The sequence below is a fragment of the Sipha flava genome, unplaced genomic scaffold (genome assembly GCF_003268045.1).
Source record: "Sipha flava isolate LNK unplaced genomic scaffold, YSA_version1 228_pilon_pilon, whole genome shotgun sequence".
Classification (NCBI taxonomy): domain Eukaryota; kingdom Metazoa; phylum Arthropoda; class Insecta; order Hemiptera; family Aphididae; genus Sipha; species Sipha flava.
The window spans coordinates 86,645-111,632 of record NW_020272864.1 but is presented as its reverse complement, the minus strand read 5'-3'; the positions used below and the strand labels follow the sequence as shown (position 1 = coordinate 111,632).

General features: G+C 36.9%; 1 protein-coding gene across 4 annotated transcripts in view; it reads left to right on the top strand.

The window, feature by feature from the left end:
* LOC112683505 (heterogeneous nuclear ribonucleoprotein C-like 3) overlaps window positions 1–24,988 on the top strand; it is a 117,192-nt gene that overhangs the window by 8,948 nt on the left and 83,256 nt on the right. The window contains exon 1 of one of the 4 annotated variants that reach the window (XM_025554559.1): window positions 7,083–7,222. The exons of 2 other annotated variants lie outside the window; for them this stretch is intronic. The gene's annotated coding sequence lies outside the window, so the exon portion shown is untranslated. Of the gene's footprint in view, window positions 1–7,082; window positions 7,223–21,149; window positions 21,236–24,988 lie in introns of those variants that run through there. One more of the 4 variants, XM_025554560.1, reaches the window with a different exon arrangement.

The window sequence follows — 24,988 nt, the reverse complement described above, 5'->3', positions numbered from 1 at the left end:
AGGAAAATAAATATTTTATTGAATGTAATATAAACTCGATCGTTTTCGTTCGTAGTTCATGTTAATAACGTATTGATATGGAAGAAGTATGTTTGCAATTATGTTGTTACGTTTTTACTTGCGTACATGAAGACCGACACGAGATGAAGAAGACTTCTGTGTTGAATGCGTCGGTGTAATATTATTAAACGCCCGTAAGGCTCGGTGTCTTACGACCGCGATCAACCATCGGTAGACACAAGTTTAAAATATTCCGTACGAGCACAGTTACCGAAAACGCGATTGTCGATTATAAATAAATTACACAAATTAAAAAAAGAAAGGCAGCTGACGCGACGAATCCGGCCGGGGACGCGGGCTGTTTCGACACGAACGTTTCAACAGGGATTTATTTCTATTTTTATTGCTGTTGCTCGGTGTCCGTGATGGACGCGCGGAATTTTTATTTTTGACAAAAACCGAATCGCTATCATTTCCGTCGTCACGTGTCGAACAACGACGGACGGGTGTCCGCCGCGACACCAGATCGGGAATGTCATCGTCATCGTTCGCGTCGAACATGCGAAAAAATATCGTATTGGAACGGTCTAAAGGGAGATAGAGAGAGACAAGGAGATATAAAAAACATTGATCATAATTGGAGAGCGACGAGCACAAAGGGTGAGAACATGCTGGTGGGGTGTACAGGACGGATTCGGAATAATGCTTTTCACGAATTGAAACGCATCGGGCGGCGACAATTGGTCACTTCGCGGTGGTGCGCGCGGGCGTATGTTTATTCGAAAGCTGATCGCACACACCCCACGAATATTATATTATTCGACCGGACAGTCACTCCCCCCTCCCCGTGCACACGTATACGCACATCAATAACAATAATAATTGAAAATGACATTATACCGTTGTTTGTCACACACACCCCCGGGTCCACCGCAGAGATTTTCCGTTCCGCAGCCTCTGCACGTACGTGTATAATACGTATTGGATAGCACAACATGTGCGTTTCGTGTACGTACCGTCGTCGGATATAACGAACCGCACTGGAGGGTGATAGTTGCGGGTAACGGCTACGGTTTTGTAGTCGTGCCGCGAGCACCATATTGGTCCGGATGATTGATAGCCGATTAGACAACGGCGTGGTTGTTAGCCGCACTTAATTTATCATTCCGGCGTGGTTGCGGGGGGATGGTAGTTATCGTTGTTTGTAAACGAAACGCCGATTTGTCCTTTCCGATGTTTAAATATGATTTTCGCCGTTTGATCGTATTTCCTCCCGGACGATTCGCGAACAGCTCCGTTCGTCTCGTCATCGTCAGGCATCGGACTTGACCGTCCATGACTTGAACCATCTGGATCCATCCGGACGTTGAAATCTAACGCGGAGAGATCGGACGGGATCGTGACGGGAAACTCACCCATCGATACGGTCCTTTGCCGAGATATCGTCCGGTTCGATTGTATCCATACAACGATTGTCGTTAAACTGTTTAAAGTTTAAACACACGATTACGCGCGTAAAGTCAAAAAACAATTTAAATATACATATTTTATCATTCGTTTAAGTGAACGTTTCAAACCAATTGGAATATATTCTATAGAAAAAAAATATTTTTAAGAATTTATTGGAACAGCCAATGGATATTAATTCGATGTTCTTTAAACGAATTTTTATTAAAAATATCCGATCCGAAGAAGAGGTTCCCTTCATCGGAAAATATTGATTTATATAGGTTTCACGGCAGATGTATCGATAACACTTGGAGATCATCCGTTGCACACGAAATGGTCACAGAATTCGATTTGATATGATTAAATCTACTTTAGCGATAATCATTCCCGAACGATTTAGCCGCTGAAATACACGATGACTAGTGTAATGATAATTGTTTTATGAATTTATTTGTATTTCTGCAGCACGGACTTCGATTTTTAATTGTCTATTGTTAATAGCATGTTGAAAATAAAGCTTAATATCAATTGCACGTTTGAGACAGTGGTATAAATTCGCATTATAAAACAATAGCATAACTTTTATACAGCGTAAAGTGTATTGTCTATCATAATATAATCTGCACTCGTACGAAGGGAGAACATAAACGCTGACTCGAAGTAGTACTAATAATTGTTTTAATTAATTGATAGGGAAAATAATATGTTATGGCTGAAATTACAGTATTCCGTACATGTTCATAGAGCTCTTCAATGAATTAATTCTGTTAACGTGATGCGCTATTAATCGTTTATAAAATTTAAAAAGTTCTAGAAGAACAAAACACAGTTTCGTCGGAGTCACTAGTTAGAGCTGGAATCCTAGAATGTATTAAAATGTATTAAAAACATTTAACTACCAATAAATGCTAATCTTATATTACATATACACTATTTTATCTATTACACATCGTGCAACAGTACTAGATGGTTTAAAGTATAATGTTAAAATTAATATAAACCTAAATGAATAATAATTGCTTGTAGTGAAAAAAAACGAATCGTAGAGAAGCCTAAGGCGGATGATGATACACGTCTTACCAGGCGAAGAAAAATAACACTGTAAGTAAAACTGTTGATCGTATTGATCTCATTAAACGGTACGAGCAAATGATTACGCGCACGAGTTCCGCTTGAACACGAGTGTTACCGGATAATTTAACAGCGTTTGCAGAGTGTTCGGATGCGATAAACGTAAGACAGCGTTGCGGCAAACTAGAGCAAATATTTTTTTCGAATTTTTCGTGTTGCCGTTGCGCCGTTTAACCGTGAAATGTTTTCCATTCCACTTTCGGACGTTTGGCCGTGTTCAACGTCGAATCGCATACCGCCCTACTCGTACGCGTACGCAGTGGCGTATTTGAGGGGGGCGATGGGGGCAATCGCCCCCCTCCCCCCCGAGAATTTTTAGACCAAGACAATTTTTATATAAGTTATCGGTATTTTACTGAGAAACAAAAATTATGATTTATTTTATAGTATTACTACGTTTGAAAACGTTTCAAATTTTACACTAATTTAAATAACGCAAAACGCTTAATTTTTCAATAAAATTAATAAAATTAACTGTCAATAACGGTAAATGGAAAATTTTTAAAAACGTTTAAATTTGTATAACGTTTAAATGCTTAAATTTAATAACGTTTAAATTACTTATAGCGTTAAACGCTCAATTGCTTATAACGTTTATATGTCCCGTAACGATGAATAATATACCTATATTATTTTGATCGAAGACCCAGTCCATACGTAGTGAAAAATTAGGTAAAACACAAGCGAAACATTCAAAACACAGATAGGTGTTAAAAAAGAACCACACAAAAGACCATTCTAAGTGGACCTGGCATTAGATTAAAAAAAAAAAAAAAAACTAAGGTTTCACTTGATATAAAGATCAACAAAAATCTAACCTGAATTAAAGAAAAAATTTGAGTCGCCCCCCCTCTCCCACTAGAAGTAAGTTTAAATACGTCCCTGCGCGTACGTACACCGCGTTACGGGGAAATTAAACGAAAAAAAGCGTTAAAAAAAAAAAAAAAGCTCGTCGTGCCGCAATGATGCCGTTTGATTTACGCGCCGCGAACGACTCGAACATTCCCCGGCTACGAATTGCGCGTATTACTTCGCGACGGACGTGCGCGATATTGGTTTCCGAGTGCAGTGTACGTGACAACCGGAACGGTGTAATGAAGTCATCGTGCGGGTGTACATCACATCGTTCCGATATTATTATGTAATAATGTGCCCGGCGGTATGCGTCGCATAACGGCGCCGTAACGATGGTAATAATAACGTGCGGAGGCGTCGGCGACGTGACTCGTAAGGTCCGAACACGATTTCCAACGCGTTGCATGACAATGTTGTACACCGCGTTCGGTTCGTCGTTTTTTTCGCCGGAGCGATACCCCGACGACCGGAGACGTCCGACGAGAAGTTCGGCCGAAAGTTCGAGATCGCGCGCGCGCTCGTCGCTTACCGCGCATCTCGCGCGCGCACCTAACTTTGACGATCGCGATGATGCTAATTTTATTGTCGCGCTGGAAATGCTATAACCTCGCTATGTCCTGCTGTGTGCTGTCGCATAACCGTTTCTGATTACCGAGACAACTCGAAAAATAATAACAATAACAATAATAATAAAAGAATTATAAACAAAAACTGATCGGTGAGATAAGAAAATAATAATAATAATAATAATAATAACTAGCATTAAATGTTTTATCAAGAATACCAGCTTGAAATATATACGTACAAATACGGATTTGATTTCCGCGGTCTTCTGTTGATTCGCATTCCGCTCGGGCCGATCGTTTGTGCACAATTATTTCCGGAACGGCAGCTCCCCTAAATCCAATACGCTTATAGAGAAAATAATACATACAGCAATCGTAAAAGATTAGTTCAGTGTAATAAAAAATATTGGACGATTTATATATATATGTTTACAGATATAGAGTGCATACAAATATTAAATAAAATCGTAATCGCGAAACCGACGACTTTTGAAAATAATTATCGTACACCCAATACTCACACAACTCATATAATTGGTTTGAAAAACCACTCGTGATATTGTTAATATTAGTTAACATGTTAATAATACGAAGAAGTTTCGAACTTTGAACCGCAAAAAAGTTTGCCGAGAAAACGTTCTAAGATCGATGTCGATATTATGTGGAAAGACGATTGTTGCGTAAAGAATTTTCTTAGTTCGAACGACAAACTTTTCAGTAACGGATTATTTCAGAATGTACTTGATAGGGACCATTAACTTGACGAGAAATCGTTGACATTCTCTACAGCTATCTCGATACGAAAACAGTTTCTTACAACTTTCTACAACAGTTGTTTTTCAATTATCTATTATAATAAATAATTGTTTTTCAATATTTTCTCACAGTTTTGTACTACACATTTTTTTTTCTAATGGTTCCAATTTTTGTTAAAAACTCAGCAAAGTTAGAACATTTTTCTTTCGAGCAGTGTTTAAACATGAGAAAATCCCAATTTCATAATACTCTAAAGTATCAATAAGACAATACAGTTAAGCTTTAAATGATAAACGTAACGGATTGTCCTTGTGATTATTTTACCTTCAGAAAGATATTAAATAGCGTTCGTCGTAGGACTGATGAAGATGTGTTATTTTATTTAGTGAGACTATTCAAAGTAGCATGGCAAATTTTAAAAGTTACTAAAAATAAAAATCATTATTCATTGAAAGACCAAATTTTCGACTATTAATCCTACTGTGTAGTAGGCTTAGGGAAAAAATAAAACGTCAGAAAATGTAAGTGAACACTGGAAAGGCTTGGTAGATTTCGACGGTTTGTTTGGTCTTTACCGAAACCGGCGACAAGTGTCATCTGCGCGTAAGCGATTCATTTATTTCTCACCGTGTGCAGTATACCAATATTATAATATTATTTTTATATTTTGCGTCGGTTGCCATTTATACAACTCGTACGGTAATAATAATGTGACGTATAATTCTAATGATTCGTCATTTTGCAACACCGGATTAGCACTCTGTTGCGACATCGCACCATGAGGGAGAACGAAAACAATACTATTACGTTCATATCCTTTTCTTGTTAATCCTAAAACAAACTATTCACATCTGTAGCGCATACCGTCGATATAAAATGCTATTTTATCCAGTGGCGCGCTGAACCCTTGAAAGGGCCTTGGTCCGACATCTTTTGAAAATTTAAGATTGGGTTGCTTCATGTTTGGCCAAAGTTTGGCTGCCAAAACGTAGGAAAACTTCGTCACAAGAGAGTTGACGCTAACTTAAAGTTCTTAAAAAGATTGGTGCAAAATCGTATTGATGCTTCCTCACTTCTTTCGTTGGTCAGTTTCAAAGTTCCTTTTTGCACTACTAGATATCGACGTTCCTCTCGTAGTTCCAATGCACACTAATAATCATGACAGAAATAATCTCTCAAACCATACGATGCGGTTGACCAATGAGAAGACCATTTATCAAAACCGAATAAATTAGGCGTTACCATCAATATTATATACTTTAATAAAGAGCCCAATTTAGATGTTGAAGCCTTTTTTTAATATTTTTTGCTTAACCAAATGTTTAGGACTTCAGCGCCTCTGATACTAACTAATAATTATGATCGTCCAGCAACGTAGCGAAACTTCAACCGGACGACGACAGCGTACGAGAAGTCGCCGGCCGTTTACATACCGTATTAATCGTTTTTCACATTTTTCTCGTGGTGCATGCCCATTAGTGCATCGTACAGCAGCACGTGCATCATTATAGTATCCGCGGAACCGACTTTACATGGCGGGTACGGCGGTGTTGGTATTTTTGATTTTGCTTTGAACAGCAGGATAACAGTTTAAAAACGAATCGGAAACGGACACAGGGGGTAAACAGGAGCGCGCGTGTACGTACCGTAATCAGCAGTCTGATTCCGGTGTTTGTGTACAATCGATTTATCAACGAGCGCGCCGGCATCTCCTCGGGATCGCGACGTGTCGGGGGATTGTTTGACTCGCAAATAAAGCGAACGTCCATTGTTTACCGCCTGCGTCCGTGTATCGTCCGTAAAATCACGCGTCATCGGGCCGCCATTTGTTAATTAACAAAACCTGCTAATCAGCAACTAAAGGGTCCGTTGCAGTCGTAGTAATACGGGCCCCGATGTGCGCAACAGCCATCGCATCGATTCCTATGTTTCACCGCGTAAGGCCGATCGTTGTAGGCGCGTCCCCGTCGGCATTTCAACGGATTCGAATGTGGCGGCTCGCGCGTAATTTAACGGCAGGGCCGGATAATAATAATAAGCATATGTACTACTGCGAAACGAGTGCGAACGCCACAGTGTTCGTTGCAGTTTTGCCAGTTGCGGTTAGTCGTCGTTTTTTCATTCGTTTCCGAACGAAAACGGCCACTCGAAATCGCTATACGCATACAGTACGTCGTCGTACGATCTCGTACGGCAACATTACGGTCCGCGCGGAACATTCTCGTTCTTAGAGTTTTCGGACATATCGGGAAAAAGCCGATTCGTTTCTCGTCACTGCACCAGGTGCGTACGATCGCGATACATGCACTCATACTCGTGAGCGGATGTTTAGTCACATCCTTGGAGGGGCTTAACGTTTTTGTCTTATCCATTAGCGTAAACGAACATTTTTAGACGCTTCGATCTACCAACTATAGTCACTACTACTCCTACTTCATTCTAGTAAAGGCAACGATTATATACAGGTAATAGGAATAACTATTTTCTTTTATTTTAACTGTATAAATATATTCCTTTATTGCCTAAAAAATATGGTTTTCCCTAATAACGATATTCCGTGAACATTCCGTACATGCGCGCGTATTTCGTACATTACGTCGTTTGAATCGCCATAATTTATCCGCTACACAGTCTCTTCGTCCGCATTAAAAACACAAATCGTTGAGGTCTGGTTTCGAACGCAATACGTTTCGTTTTCCGCGACTTTCGCTCACTTCAAGCTCAGCTCTTCCGGCGTCGATCATCGCGACGTCGTCACGGACATTCGAAACAAGGCCGTGGAGAGAGAAACCCAATCTCGGGGATATATCTTAATTTTTTCTGCAGTGTTCATTATATTCTTATTATTAATTTAACTTAATTTTTAATAATTTGTAGTCCCAAATTTCCGAGCCCTTTCAAAAATTCCGGGTCCGCGGGGGGATCATTCATTCCCCCCTCCTTCTAGTCAGGCTTGATCAAAATACTTTGTCGGTGTGCTAAACCGGAAATGCAACCTCTTGAATCGCCGTACAGACTTCGCGAGTTCGTCATCTCCTTAAAACACGTTCTCCGAGTGTTTTCTCCCCGGAACCGGATCGCTTTCCATCGCCCTCCCACACCATGACGCACGTTTTATTGGCTAATGATATCGTAAATGACGTGCGTACGGATTATTTTAAGCACGGAACATTTGGTCGGGTTGTAACCGCGCACGCACCGATTGATAAAACGTTTCGGTCGCGCGCGTACAATAATTTATACACGGCATTAATCACTTTACAACGGATTTATTAAACGTAATAATAACGATAACAGTTGTAAATCACGTACGCGTTTTGTACTTCGTGCAGTATTTATTGTATAGCGTGCCCCCGCGCGTTATTCCCTGTTCGCGCATGTTTTATTATATATTTTTTTCGATCCGTTTTTCTTGGACACCGACCAACGCGCGTCTGACAATGTTGCTCTAGCGCGACAGAGATAGTAAATAATTCGAGTGTCCGAGTTTATAAATAAATCGGTGGAGCTTAAACGGTACTCGGATGATTATGCAAAAAAAAATATATATCCCGCGTGCACGAGAAAAAAGGTGTAAGACGGAAATCCAATGTCTTTTGCTGAGGAGCGAACTCGTTTCGAACGCTGCGACGTGGCGAAGGCTCAACAACGATAACGATTGTAATTGACATTAACAGGAACGATGTGATGTTCACGCTTGACGGTGACCTCGTCGCGTTCCGTCGTCGTCGCAAAGGTAGGCCGGCTATACACGTGTACGGGTGGGCAACGTCGACCGTACGGTACGTAATGTTTATGCACGTTTGTCAGACGAAAACGAAACGAACGGACGGACATGATTTTTTTCGACTAGCCCTTAGACGCGCCGGTATGCCACCGACTCCGTCGTCCCGAACCGTATTTTTTACCGGCGCGCGCGCTTCTTGCGCCCACCGACAAACCCTATGAATAAGTTAAAACCGTTTGCCGAGCACAGCAGCGGTGGTGGTGGTGGCGGTGGTGGTGGTGGTAGTGGTGGTGGTAGTACATTTCCCTAGCGGGACCCGGACTTTATTGCATTAAACTCGCGCGCGCGGCTCGCGGACGGGCAGGCGCGCGACAGCACCCCGTTTTCACCCCGTCCACGCCGCTCAGCAGTCCACGCCGCGAGCTCACCCGCGCCACGCGCTTACGCACGCACCCGTATACGCACGCATACACACGCACGTGTGCGTGTCGGTTCAAATTCAATTTGCGGAGCCGATCGGCAGACAACTAACCAACGGTGTCGCGCTCTTCGGTAATCCGTTTACGACAGCGCTCGCCCCGACCGTTGTAAATTGCAATTTGACGCTTTTAAACGTCGCGCGCGCGCGGCCAGATGACGCCGAAGGTATGACGTGCAACAGTGATACGTCGTGCCGGACCGCCGTACGGGATCCACGGGGGTGGTAGTGAGGGTCCGAAATCAATCCCGAGCCGAACGTTTACGCCGAAAAACCGTCGGAAGAGAGGTGGGAAAACAAAGGTCGTTCGAGACGACGGTGCTCGCCCGCGATCCTCGGTACCGGACGGTAGCACTCGCGCGTTTCGCGTCGTCGATCCACGTCGCGCCCATCGGTGCAGCGCACAAGACTTCGCGTAATGAGAGACGTTCCATTGGTGCTCGTTTTGGCACAATGTTTTCGAATTACGGATAAAGTAATATAAACCATGTGAGTGAGACGAAACCTAAAAAGGTAATACATGAATTGCGGACAAATATCGTTGTGGACGTTCAGAAATTACGTCTTATTATTACAAATGACATTATTAAACTGATTATTTATCAGTGTTATTAAGTATGTTTTTTTCGGTTTAACGACGACCTTACACGTGCGTGTTTCATTTTTTGTATAAAAATGTTGTGTGCTTCACTACGAAAATATTTTTTTCAAAAGTGGGATGATTGTTTGATGAATATGATAATGTACTTTAATAATTTAATGTATAATGTACTTTTTCAAGCGGTCCATCTCTATTTACTCAATTATTCGTTGTTCATGGCGTAAAAAATAGTATTTACGTACCATTATTTTTCATCCGCAACTAGTATGTGCCCAACGAAACTTGTATCCGCAATTTTTATGTTATAATATTGACCTGAATAAATTCGTCCGTAACTAGTATATGTCCTTTACCCACACCGCACCGCGGGCTTTTCGCGGTCGAGGCGCAAAACGCACCGTCCCCGCGGACCGCGACGGATACCGCACGGACGGATATTGTAGACTACGGACGGACACGGTTCGCGCCCGCCGACGAATCATTTCCGAATGGTCGTGTGGATGCTTTTTCGGTACGGTACAGTACGTTTAAACGTTGTCGGTTTGATTCGAGCAGACGACCATTAAGTCGTGTGCTGTGATGGCATTCGCAACACCGTTAGAAGGGGGTGGTGCAATATCCACCACCTACGAGTGTAGTCGACAATCGTCAACAAACTATAAGTAATAACTATAAGTATTGAAGAATATCGTTTTAGAACGCAGTCGGCTAATTTCTATATTTATAACCTCCCTCCTCTCCCCAATCAATATTTAGCTCTGACATTCGAGTACGGTGGTCGCATAAAAATTAGTAATACCAGTTCGACGTTGCAACGTGGTGAAATGTATCCCGATGGTTTTACTATGTTCCGTCACTATGCTGTAATCGACGATGAAGTGGTTGCAAACGTTCATAAAACAGTGTAAATGTTGTGTTTGTTATTTATTTCTGACCATAAGAACGTGCACATGCTTTGTCATTTAAAATACCATCCATAAAAATATTTGGAATTTGTTGATCATCACAAGTCGGTGACAATCCGTAAAACCTTAATTGCTATAAGCTCATGCCCAGAGTCTTATTATTTTTATCCTAAACCCCATTGATAAGAGGATGTAAACAGCAACATAGGCTAAATCGAATGATAATAAATAATTCTCGATTAATTTTGTAAACATTTTGTACCCATCACACCGTTGTTTATTTATTTTTTTAATTTTGTTTAATCTTTCACGATTTAATTTATATTTTTAACGAAACAAAAGAAACGATTGGTTTGAAGTTGATTTTTTTTATTTTATATTTTATAGTAGGTGCGTTATAATGCAATTAGATCAACTTATTGGGATTTTAACAAAAAAAAATGTAGATAATAGCAAAAGGGTTTGTAAGAAAAACGTATTCTACGTAGTCGTTTGTTTTTAATGAAATATTTTATTTTCGTATCTTTTGTTCTTGATATTTTCTTGACATTTTTGCCAATATTTGTTTTTTTTTTAGATTCAAAACTGTAAACATTTTCCAAGTAAAATATTTTCAAAAATAAAAGCAAAGTATATAGATTTATTAAAGTGTTATTAAATATAATGTTAAATTTAAGAAACAGTCAGGAAATGGATTTATCAGGTACAATTATGTCATCTTAAGTAAATGAATATAATTACTTAATAATTTAAGAAAGTTACAAGTAAATTGTAATAATATGAACCTACACAACAATTAATGGATACAATCCGAATCCATAATTTTCTTATCTATCGATTAAAAAGAAGTGCTTATTATAATTTTTGATATATTCAAGTATAATCACAAAATATGGGTTGCACAAAAATATTTTTTTATTTTTTGGATCAAAATCCTTTTGTCAATAATCACATAGATAATTAAATATTTAAAAAATTACATTGGATTCCATAAAGACTTGATTAAGACAATGTACCATTTTCTTAATTGTTTTTTTCGATTCTTTACAATTGCGTCTAATTGTGTCTCTCAGAACTGTAACGCTGTGCATTTAAAGGGTCAGGTCTCTAATTTTGAACAAATAAACGGCCCCGGGGTATAACGAGCGGATCAGCCAGACACAATTGCTGATTGCTTTTGCGTTCCACTAATTATTGTTATTTCTGCGATACGCTGTTATGGATTATTATTCCTTTGTACAAACGCTTTTTACGGGTATACGTATATTTGACAGCTCTATGAGAAATAATATGAAATTCTAATAATATTAAGAGCGGAATCGGATACACCATTAATTATTCGACACAGCGTAATTGAGTCGTAATAACAAATCTGGAGAAATAAATGTGTTTTTTTTTTTTTTACGACAACACTCTTCCCTCGAAAGGTCAAAAAAGTGCACCGACTTTATTACATGCCCTAACAAATAGTAACAGCTTTATGTTTGTCCTCGCTATTATGTTTATGCGGCGGACCTAAAAGCTTTTTTGTGTGCACCCGCAGGATTTGATATCATTTTATGGAGTTTCGGTGTCTAGACCAGTCTCTAAATGCTAAATGTTCATAAACAAAGTGCACCCATAGGCACAGGTTATCTAAATGATTTGTGCTTTAGGAAAAATAAGTATACCTATTATTGTATCAGACTTCAATAGCATTACAGTATATACTTAAGTGTGATTAAATTATGGTAAAACTGGTCTTTAATGAGTGAATACTTTATTGCGATATTACTAACGCTTAAAAATAATTGATCAAATAACGTTAACGACTATACTGCAGGACGTATTAAGATTATTTATGAAACTTTGAATTCAAACTTAAATGTAATTTTGAACTTTGCGTGTATACTAAATAATAATGAACACAAAAAAAAAATAAAAACAATTAATTGCCCTATTTATATTTATTTGGAGTTTTATGCCAAAACATGTAGCGACATGTTTCAGGATGATTTATAAGCTGAGACAAAAGGACGTAATATCTTCGTATTATCCTGGTTGTATGTCGTTATTCCGAGTTTATTTCTTATACTAAATTCTTATACTACTTTATTTCTATTCAACTCGTATAAACCATATAAGTTTTATAGATATAGTTTATAGACATATAAAACTGTGTAATATTGAAATTGCATCCAACGTGTTACCATTGTAGGTTCAAGTGATTTTATGTAAGTTTATGTATTTACAATTTCGTGTAAAATTACGAAGAAAAAAACGTTATTTATCATACACGTTAATGCATTGAAATTATCGTTCGAATTATGATATTTTTGACCCCATCAGGAAAGAATGAAGGATTTTGAACTGTTGTTTTAACTAATTGAACTGATTAAGCGTATTAATATGATACTTTATTATTGATTAAAATTTTGTATTTTTTTAACATTTTTTAATGAAAGAACTTTATTTCGAAATCGTTTTTACTATCCAAGTCTGATAAAAATGTTTAAATATTTTCCGTACGCATTTGATTATCTAATGTCTATTACACCACTTCTAACGATGAAGTAATGAGTTTGGTTCCTCGTGATATTCATGGGTTGAAAAAAAATGGCTTTATGCTCACAGTTTTGTTTGCATACTTATGTTTTTGATGGGACGATCAAACGAATACCAGTTTATTATTTTGGTTCTTGCGCTTAGGTATTTTGTTGCCAATAATAAAATTATGCGTGTAATATTTTGATTAAAAATATTTTCGCCTATTCAAAAAAAATAATTATTTTACGTTGGGATTGAATGCAAAACGAATAAATGCAATTAATAGCTATTAATATTTATTTCTGTTCTAATTAGATTTATGCCATGTGAGATAAAATTACTGTATTAACATTATGTATTCAGTTTCACACGTTGTACTGAGATATATTAAATATTTAAACACGCTTAACCAACCCAGATGCGAAACGATAAAATGTACTATATTATGCCCACAACAAAGTGTATTTTTAAATTATTAATGCAATTGAAATTAATTTACTTTTGACTCGCAAGATTAAAATACAATTTCGTTGGACGTGCGATAATATTTACGAAACAACAGCATACAAATAATGCGCGAAATTGAGTATCACTATGGGATTAAAAATAGTTTCAAATTTTCACGTACATTAGCGTTGAAACGGACAGTTGACAGCAAAATTATTAAACAAGTTGTAATTGTTGTTGTTTATAAACTGTACGTGTCTGGGCATTACAACAACGATGTGGTTACATTCACGTTGGCCCATTTTAATAGGTAATCGAACAATCATTACTCGTAGTACAGGTAAAGTGATTTGAGCTCAATTAAATGTTTACAAGATTTACAAGATGTTTACAAGATACTACCCGAATAGGTGTTCGTCAGGACCATTAACTAAATAATTACCCAGTACATATTGTACTGCTCTATTCCATGAAGTCGACTGCGCTTGGTCGAACTAAAAACACTTGAAAAACATTTTATTGAACCATAACTTGTTCACCTATTGAATTTATGATTTAAAAATGTATGCACAATATTAGTGATTAATGGTATTTAAATATTGTCTAGTTAATTTAAAATGTTCTAGTTTTGAAAATTATTTACCTAATAATAGAAATGTATACGAGTGCTTCAAATATTTTTCGACGCGAAAGCGGATTAAATTTTTTATCGGGTTTAAACGTGGTAAAGAGGAACTTACATTTTCAACCGACCGACACACGAATATATTCAAATAATAGCTAAATACGGTTTATAGAATAATAACAATTTGCGCAAATGCGTTTATTGGAAAATAAAAAACCATTCGAGACCGGGTTGAAAAGGAAACCGTAAAACCAGTATACTATATTAAATATTTCACAGGCAGCATTTCCGTTCAGCTCACTCAAATGTATATTTTACGAAAATAAAAACTCTCTGGAATCGATATTGATGTTATTTTGACACCGAGAACAACTGAAAAAACAACCGGCACCGCAGTGCGAAACGTATATTCAAGACGGAGGCTCTCCCTTTCTTCGCGTACTTGTACATGCCTTGGCCACCCCGGTTTTGACATCTGTCAGGCACAGACGAATATTGTTTTTCGGCGGGCGAAATAAAATTTTAAAAATAAAAAAAAACCGCACACCGTCTTTGAATTTCATCCGGTGAACTCGGCTCTGAACAGACTGGACCGACTTCCGTTGTATAATAAACAGGTTAGCGGTGCCTCGTTCGATTCGCGCAATACCGCGGAAACACAAAACAATAATAATAAACAATAAATAATAATAATAGTAATGACGATAACGACGATGATAAAATAATACTATAAAACGTCTGTCGAGGAAAAGTTACAAAGTGTTATATACAGCGGTCGTACGGCGTTTCGGTCGAGATAAGTCGTAATCGGAGATTCGGTTAATTGCCCGAGTAATTATACAAAACTGCCGTTCCCCGTTAGGAAACCGATTGGGAAGCGGTTTTTTCGGTACGGCAGGCGGCGGTATGGTAAAAAACCGGACGAGATAAGAAATATTGTTTAAAAAGTCCCGTTTCCCGCGGAACAGGGGCGCTCACGATGTTATAATGTTATTATTATGATTATTATCATGTACGTGCGACAACGCATTACGCGTTTAACCTTCTAATATAATAATATCAGACGATCCGGGCGGTGTACAAATCACTCGCGGGTTCGGAACGATTCATCTCGCGCGGCGACACGTCTCGGGAGTTTATTTCAGGAACAGGGTCACACGTGGTGGCGCGGCCACGACGCCGTATGATTAACGATCCATCGAGTGCACCGATGCTATTTTGAATCGATATTAAACAATAACAGTACGGGCTCGAAAACGTTTCACGAGATGATGTATGTGCCAGATTCGAAATCAGAGACGATTTGACAGACCGTTTGTCTCGTCGCGAACCCGACACGTATCTCGTGTTCGTGGATGATCGGAATAACGATGCGCACGCCGAAACTTTATTCGGATGAGTGATTACGGCATGCGTCTGCATCGGCGTTAAAAAACGACGTTCCGTTTTGGCTGAGATCGGCAGGTTTTGTTTTTTTTTTTTTAATTTATTTTTTTTTTTTTTGGAGAGCGGGTTATAAAAAAATTGTTTGTTCGTTTTAATTGTTGTGTGCAAATATTCATCTCAATAATGACGGCCGATACAACGTTTGTGTTTTTTACAATGTTTGTTTAAGCGAACCATTAGGACATAATTTAATTTTTTTTCCAGAGTAGAGCAGTCGGCATTCTTATTAAATCGCCGATTCGACGGCTCATTTTACCAAAGTGCCGTTTAACAACGGGGGGGGGGGACGTCGAACCAGTGAAAAAGTATAATGATTTTTATCGTTTTATTTTGATTTACAAAACATCAATGGCTTTAAAAAGACTTCATGTTTTGATGATGTACCGTGACTTTGGAAGAACTAAACTTTGCGCTGTGGCAAACGTACGAAGGATCCTCCTCCAAATGACGTTACTAACGCAAACCGGAGGGACGTTTAACGTATGCCATTCGACACAGATTATTGAGTAAATGTTTCGGGAATGATAACGAAAAGAATCGACAGTTCGGTTTTCAGAGAATTTATTTTCATTAATCGAACTGTATACGCTTCAATTGTAATGAAAAGAAAAAACTTCTTGCATCGATTTTCGAATGTTGTATTATAGTAAGAGATCAAATTACCGCAACGAGTGACTGCACTTTCGTGATTTACGTGCATTTACGTTTTAAAATGAGACTGAATGAAGACGTAATGCGTTCAAAAACAATCTCGTTGACGTTTCCGACCGAACAAAAGTCACCACAACATATGTGCGCATATTTTCGGGTACCCTCACGATGACTATTTACTGTTTAGCGAAACACTCATTCTAAGGATTAATAAATCGACTGATGTACTTCTATGCAATGCGGATGGAACAAGATCAAGTGCGTATTTCGGTAGATGATTCACTTTACTGAATACTTTATTCGTTTAATCGTATTTAAAGTGTTAATTAATCTAAGCGTCGATCAAGAAAGAAAAAATAACAATAAAATGTATGACAATAATAATATAATTTTGTTCGCAAAGAAAAAAAGCTGCCATTGCCTCTCAACCACAAAAAGTTATTTTAAGCGTTCGAAATCCTGGTGAAATATACATTTATATTATTTTGGAATAAACACAAAAATATCTAAATAACTGTTTGATTGGACATTTTAATTATTTCCTTAAAAATAAAATTGACTAAAGAGCCATTTCTTAATTATTATAACTGTCTTCATAAATAAAATTTAAAATAAAAATTAAATACGTAACACTTGAAATAGTATAGATGAACAAAAACATAGTCGTATACTTCAATGAATAAACAAAGTAAATTTGTTAAATAATCATAACACAATTCAGCGTTCAATTAAGTTTTTGAAGTCATCAGTAATGTCTTTCGGATTAACATTTATAATCATTTCTCGCATATTACTTCTTAATTTCGTCAGGACATTAAATCGTTATTAAATTAGTACATAATTTGTGTATTGCAAAAATAAATAAAAATTTATGTGACTGAACATAAAAATATAATAACTATTATAGTGCGGTACAAAATCATATGGTATACGTTTGAAGACCGAATATGTCGTGCTTTTTATTAATCTTTTGTGTTTTCAGAAACAAGGCTCTGTGTACCTTGAACATCTCCTTTAGCGTACGCCTTTGGGTACGCGTAGTAATATACCGTGATCTTCGTCGGGTTTAACATACGGCTTGTAAACGATATGTGTTTCGGGTGCTATAAACATGGCACAAAAAATTTAAACACAGACATTGATACTTCGTACATAACGGTGTACTGATACGATATGAGGTGTACGTTTTGAACATTATTGTCGTCGGACAAAAAGGGCATTTTGCGTTTAATCTAATCGCAATAAATGCAATTGTCGAAGCCGAACGTGTATCGCCAAATTGGTAATATGTAAAATTCAATAATGGGCGAAACGGACATAAGCATGCAACCAAAGCTCGACGATGCGTGCAAATGTATACGGTTTGGAATTCATCGGGCGTGGTGGTCTACCGGAATGTACGCAGATACATAAATGCGACTAACGATGGAAATGTTTCTGACTACGATATATAATTAATCATAATTATTTAGTCGTGCACTGCACTTATGCACGTACAACGTAATTGAATCCGTATATTTATAATGTATATTTATATACATGGAACTTGATTGTTTGTTTAGATAACAACAATGATTGCGTAAAGTGCAACGACCAACAACAGGGTACAACATAGGTATATTTATTTTTAATTAAAAATTATTATTTGTCAGTATTTATGTATCGTGAATTTCGAATAATCCGTTTGAATTATTTAAAGAAAATTACTACTCTGTGTTTCACCAAAATATTGTCTAGACCCTAGATAATCTTCAAATGTTTACCGATGAAAATCGGTAAACATTTTACGCGAACGAAAGTATTGAGTTTGAAAAATCGATGACGTCATAACGTTAATAATATCCTTTCCGAGTGATTATTTCAGTAGCGTTAAAATACGATAAACCTGCACGATCTAACGTGCTGGGTTGGGTTCGAACCGCGTTTAAAAATAAAATAAATTAAAAAACTATCGTTTCAACTGTATAACAATCGTCGATATCGAGACACACATGAGATTTATATTATTATCTAACCGTAATGGTTCGACGTCCGTTGTACGGCACACGAGTGTACCGATGTCGGCGAGGATCGATTGTTAAGATATGTTATCGAATCGTACACAAGTTAGGTTCATTCGATGTTTCGCGACGCTGCTCTTCGGAAAGAAAAATCTTTCAATCTTTCAAATCCTTTGAACACTGGATCGTATTGAATACGATCCGCGATACGGATATTGTTACCGGCGCGTGCGTAATACGGTGTAACCGCGTACGCATCTTAGCAGTAGTGTTTGCCGATGCCGAGACGTGTTTGTTTTGGTTCCTATTGCGGGGCTTATCGTGTGCCCCGAGCCGGTTAGTATTCCGACCGTAACCTTCAGTTAAGTCTCTTGATAATATCGCACGCCACAGCGGAGGGAGTCCGCTGTGTATGTAAAACATAGGGGAACGGATATTATATGTGCGCAGCCCGTTGTTTTATGGCGTTTGCGAAAGGCCGCGGAAATGTCAGCTGGTAATAATAATAATGGTAAAAAGGTTTTTGAAATTAAACCGAACGTGAAAGCATTATGTATACAAGGACCTGGCGCTAATTAAACCCACCCCTAATCACCGGGTTTCCCTTTCGCGTGGGACACATGACTGCTGTAAGTCCAGACCCTTATCAAAAATAACGTTAATCTTGTTGCACGGAAACAGGAGTCCGTTGTCCGCGAATTTCCGCGGGGGGAAAAAATTGTTAACGGCGGCAAGACGACGTGACGAGTGCCGTCGACAGTTCCTACCAATTAACGATTTCACGGCGGCGGTGTCAAGTATTGGACGGGGTCTTTATTATTGTTATCATTTCTCTTTAATCAAATTATCCGGAGGGCGTTTCTTTTGAAGCCCTTCAGCTCAAAGGAATCGACGGCTATTAATTAAACGAGCGTGTAATTAAATTTTGACAAGTTAAAGGAACGACGAGAGAAAGAATGAACGGCTGAGGGGGGGATGAAAGCATAAGCAAAAATACTTTGGCAGTAGCTGAAAATAGTAGTGTAACGTATAATAATTGTTTGATATCAAAGCAATTGCGTTTACATAGGATACTTCCTCCGTAATCATTAAGAATAAAGACGATTATTATTTTAGAGATTTGTAAATTAATGATGGTAATAATTTCATAGGAAAATCATTTTTATTCGAAACTGTGCTCTAAAATCTAAAAAGAAGTTCTTATATGATATTGATTAAAAGATACGAAGTTTTGAAAAATAATAAAAGAATACAGGTGCACGTATTGAAAATGTTCATAACAAAAAATGCTTTTTATAAAAACTAATGAATCTAACGGTACACTGTGCGTTACGAAAAAAATGTGAGATCACAATAGTATAATTTTGATAGAAGCTTGTATTTTAATTTCAATAAAGAATGATTGTTGTATAATTAATTTATAATTATTAATGAAAACGATGAATTCCGTTAAAATGAGTTATCAATAAACACGATATATTTCCACTTGATTTATTTATGAAATTCTGTAAAAAAATGACTGCATTATATTATTTCATCATCAATATTGATGTCGGCCGAATCATTGTACGTAAATTAAAATGTTTTTTTCGGTTTATATACTGCGTTGTAGTACTTAATGTGGAAGGTTAGTTTTCAACAAATAATCAGCGATCCAAGATTATTCTAATTAGTTCTGTATTCTCGATAAATTCAAATAATTGAAATCCAATATATCGCATATTGCGCTGTTGAAAATAAAATAAATAAAACAAGGTAAATCGTAATGGTAGTTTAGAAATAGTCGGAACCTATTTTAATGATAATCCAATTGATAATAAGTTATAATGGGTAGTTCGGTATCCTATGGAGAATTCGTTTATATTTTATGCGCATTACAAGGGAGAAAATTTAAATTAATAACGAGTTAACTATCGATGAATATAATCAAAAACTATACGAGATTCTATTGGATTTTAATGACTCGAGTTCACTGAATGTTCATGTTACCTATTACGGATGGTACAATATTACTCCGTACTGGCGGATATTGCATTTAAAAAATCTACACGTAAAATTCGCTCGGTACTCTTCGGAGGTCTCGCGATGATTTTGTTGCAATTGCGTAATCATAGTACGATGAAGGCGAAGGGTGGAAAGAGAAAAAAAAGGTTTTCGTGCTAGGGAGTATGTATATCGATTATAGGGCGAGTACTGAAGCCCCGCGGCAGACATTCGTGTCACCGGAACACGTAATTATCGATTTTTGAAAAAGTATATTTACAACACTAATAGTATTAATAACGCTTCGTAATTAAAATGTTTAACAATATAACATATCCAACATTGTTTGAAATGAGTACATAGTGATGGTAAAACGAGATTTACCGCAGTTGGATTTCGCTCGTCCGAATGTTTATTAATCATGTTAAAATGTGTGTATATTATAATATATGTGTTTTACATCGACCTGGTGGAGGACAGCTATTTGATAATATCATGTTACTTTCAAGCACTGACTTCTAAATAAACGTTTTATTTACTGATGCAGTAACAAATTAGTTAGGAGTTAAAACACAAAGCGCAAGTTAATATCCGCATGTAAAATGAGAATTTTTTTAATTGTAACGTTCTAAAATTAGGATGTATAATCATATTTCATATCAACATTTACTTCATGAATTAGACAGGAAAAAATTTCTTATTTTATTTTAACTTTACTGGTTTTATTGCAACGATTTTGATTTAAGAATCTTCGGCAGAAAATTATTCAAAATTACGTTCGTTGTTTTGCGACTAATACCGATCGTATAAAATTAATTTATTATACAACTTAAGACTATCATATTTCGAAGGGTACGGTTCTGTCTATATACCAAGTAGAGAGCGCAGTTCCTTGAACGGGCGAACGAATTATATTATTATTTACTAACCGGCATGCTTGAATTCAGTTAGCTTACTGGTGTTGACCTTTTCTTTTGTATCAAATTAAGTCTATCGTGGTAGGTGTATTTTCGTAAAGAAATTTAATTTTCTGTCGGAAAATATAACTACTGTGTTCGCTCGTAAATAACTGGTTGAAAGACAAATAAGGTGATTTTTTTTTTATGTAACTTTTTTAAATAATAATTCCGGAAATGTGACAACATTTTTAAATTATAAGATAATCGTCTTATGATTTTTAAATTAGCATTTGTCTCTGAAGTTTTTTTTTTTTTTTTTTAATTAATATTATTCTATTAAAAATACATTTTAAGGACTTATAAGCAGAATTATGTTTTATACCATTCATAAGTGATTACCTTGTATTGTAAAAGTGTGTTTAAATTTTATCAAAATCTGTATAAAATTTCATATGAATTATTCCCGGTAAGATGAAAAGTAATTTATATTAAAAGCTGGTTTGCAGATTAGACATGTCATCAGATTAACTTAATTTATTTAATTTTCAAACCAATGATTTTATATATATTTCTTTTACTTAGTAGTGAGTACAATGTAGTTATATATTCAGTGCGCTTTGTATAAGGATCAGTTAACCGTTAGAACTTAACAACTCCTTCCTCAAATGACAAAATTCTGATTGTAGAACAGGGTGAAATACGCATGAGGAAAGTGCACGTGTATAAGCCCTGTCGTCGTTAAATGTAGGTAGAAACGCAGTAATGCCATATGTAGACATTAAATGAACTATTTACAAAACGTTTCTGTGTTGGTTAAATTAAAACAAAGTATTTATGAAAAATAAAACCTACCTCCGTCCTTCACTGTAATTACGTGAATAATGTTTAGAAGCTTCGCTTTTTAGCACGACACACGTCATGGTTGCACACGCGAAAAGCTAAGCATTTGCAAAATCAATATACGTTCCGTTGAAACTAGTGTAAATAATTTTAATATATTTTTTGTAGACAACACACGCGTAGTACATTTTCGATCTTATTATTATTATTATTTTTTTTTTCGTAACGATAATTCTCATTTCTAAACATTAACTAGAAGCATTTACATCATGGGTTCGTAACGTAATTTTGAAACTATATGAAACGGTCCTACTTATGTTTTTATAACAGACGAGCGTTATTTCGGATGTTTAATAATAAAAATAATAATAATTTTTATAACAATAATAATATCGTCTTATGTGTACTCGTGGAAGAGTCGTATATTCTGCACGTACATTCATATACGTGTTCACGTAGACGCACGCACTCGCACACTTGTAAGTGTAAACATAAGCGCGCCTAGGGAGAGAGTTTAGGCCCCCTAAATATTTTCATAGCCCTCCCAAATCAAAAACGATGAGCCCCGAGTTTTTTGTTTGATATTGAGATGATCATCTATATCTGTAATCTCGATACGCAAAATAACTGTGAAGTTGTTGTTCAGTATATGATGGCTTTCGTTTTACTTAGGAATATCTGAAATCAAAATTTGGATCACAAAATCACGATTTTTCGTGTGTTGGCTATACGATTAAAATTGAACCTATGTAGTGAGTAATAGCAAACTTCATCTGTACGATATAGATGAGGGCTTGGGGGTTTAGCCCTGTGGAGGGTCAGTGTTATCTAAATATTTATTACCACCCCCCTCAAACGTGAGCTACGCCTATGTGTGTAATAAGAACTTGCCTTGGGTTTGGTAGGGAACGGGGATTCCTGGATAAACAGTCGATCGAGAAGACGTGAAAGGGTGCATCGTGGGTTGAAGTGTAACAAACGCGTTAAACACGTTACACGATACGTACGTTCGAGAAAAAACAATACCTATGCACCTACACGCGGCGCGCGCTCACCCGTTGTTCGTCGCCACACGAGTTTCCGACGATTGTTGCCGTCGACGTGTACACTTCGGGATCTCGCAAAATGCCACACGAAAGGCGGCTACAGCATTTGGACCGTGAACGGGCATAGTGAACAGTTGAATTAAAAACGTAATTGTTTCAAACAAATTTGCGGGCCCAAAACAAGTCCCGCGACGGGTAAAGATTGCACCAGAAAATTGCGGTCGAATCGTTTATAACGATGTGAATTGCGCGTTTTCAGGTGCCGCAGCCGCGCGTGTATTCATAGACGTGTATACATATACATATATGTCTGTGTGTGTGTTCACGAGGCGTTTTAGTTCGGTCGACGTGTCGGATAAAGGGGTTGGGGGTGGAAGATTAAGGGAAGGATTGTGACTGGGGAAGGAGGGCGCAGGTGCGTTTTAATTTAAACGGAATGCCCCGCCGCGTCTCTTCGACGCGTTCCTAGATGTTCATCGGGTGGCAGGCGCGGACCGGAACATTCCAAACGTGCCGCAGAATACACTTTTATATATATATAATATAAATGTAAGATCTCGGGTGGAAAAAAGTATACACCCCCAACCCTTTCATCCAAGAGTTCTTCTTCGTCTTTCTCTTCCTCGATATGGTCCTTCGACCACTTCGCTTTTCGTCCTTCCCAACAACCAACGACATATTATTTCGTACAATACCGTTAACGATACAGGTTTTTTTCTTTTTTTTAAATATTCGTTTATTTATTTTATCGTCTTAGAAAAATATATATAAATATTCAACCACGCTCAAGTGTCGTAAATCACGTGAGATTTTAATTAGGCAGCAATTTCATGTATATATGCATATTATTGCTTTTGTATTGTACGGTGTTACGAGTATAATAATATACGCGCTGAGATAGTGCATTGGACGATCATTTTCGATATTAATTTTTTCTTTTTTTTAGAATTTAAATTCCCGGCCAAATCTAATAAGTATATTTTTTTTTTTAGATGTAATAGGACATAATATTTAATCCAAACTAAGTCGTTAGGTTATACATAGAAAATCGATGGTGTGTATAATAAATATTATAAATATACAAAGACACTGACATCGTTATCGATAAAATATGTCTATACGAAATGGACGAAAAAGAAAATTGTGTGTAAGTAATGTTTCAATATCCGATAGCGTTCCGTGGCCTTTCTATACTATTTTTATTTTTTTTATTTAAAATGTTTACGTAATGGTTGGAGTCATCGAAGTCTCTATAACTGTATTTACCGTATTTAACAAATAACAATTTTTATTATTTGAGAATATTTTTCCAGTATCATAATAATTATTATCGATGACCGTCGTGAAAAAAACGAAAAAACAATGTCTTGTATGATATATGGCTTTGAACAATATTGCTTGGTTACAACAACGATTTCTGTTACATTATAGCCTATTACCATATCTATTTTAGCCTTTTCGTGACCAAAGGACCCTCAAGACCATAACTTGATTTCGATAAATAACTTCTGAGAGTGACATATTGGATTAATGACTTTTATAGTTATATCCATGTGACAATTAATTTCTCAAAAATCATAAATTTAAAATTGTAAAATATTGATCAACGTTTGTCCAACACATACTTTTTAACTCGACGCCAGACTAATACTTTCGGCGAATTATATATTTTATAATCGTAGTAGTCATAAACTTCATACACAACATAATCTCATTGACTTTCGTATAAGAACTTAACTTTTTAATATTATTTTCAATGTTTTTATCAGAATTATCAAGAGGATTTGTATTTTACTCAAAAATGGTTAAATCGCCTGAATGCAATTTTATAGCTTTCAATACACAATTAATAATTAAATAACAATACACATTGTTCGAGCCACACATACTTCGCACCGTTGGCACTCGTTCCACATGATTCGCGTGTCCAAGGAGGCTTGATATCGGTCCATTCTGATCCCGACCTCGAGTCTCACCGATTATCGTGCGCGACGACATCGATGATGCGTACAACGGTGACTCGCCACTTTTCATTTTCAATTCCTTTTTTTTTTTGT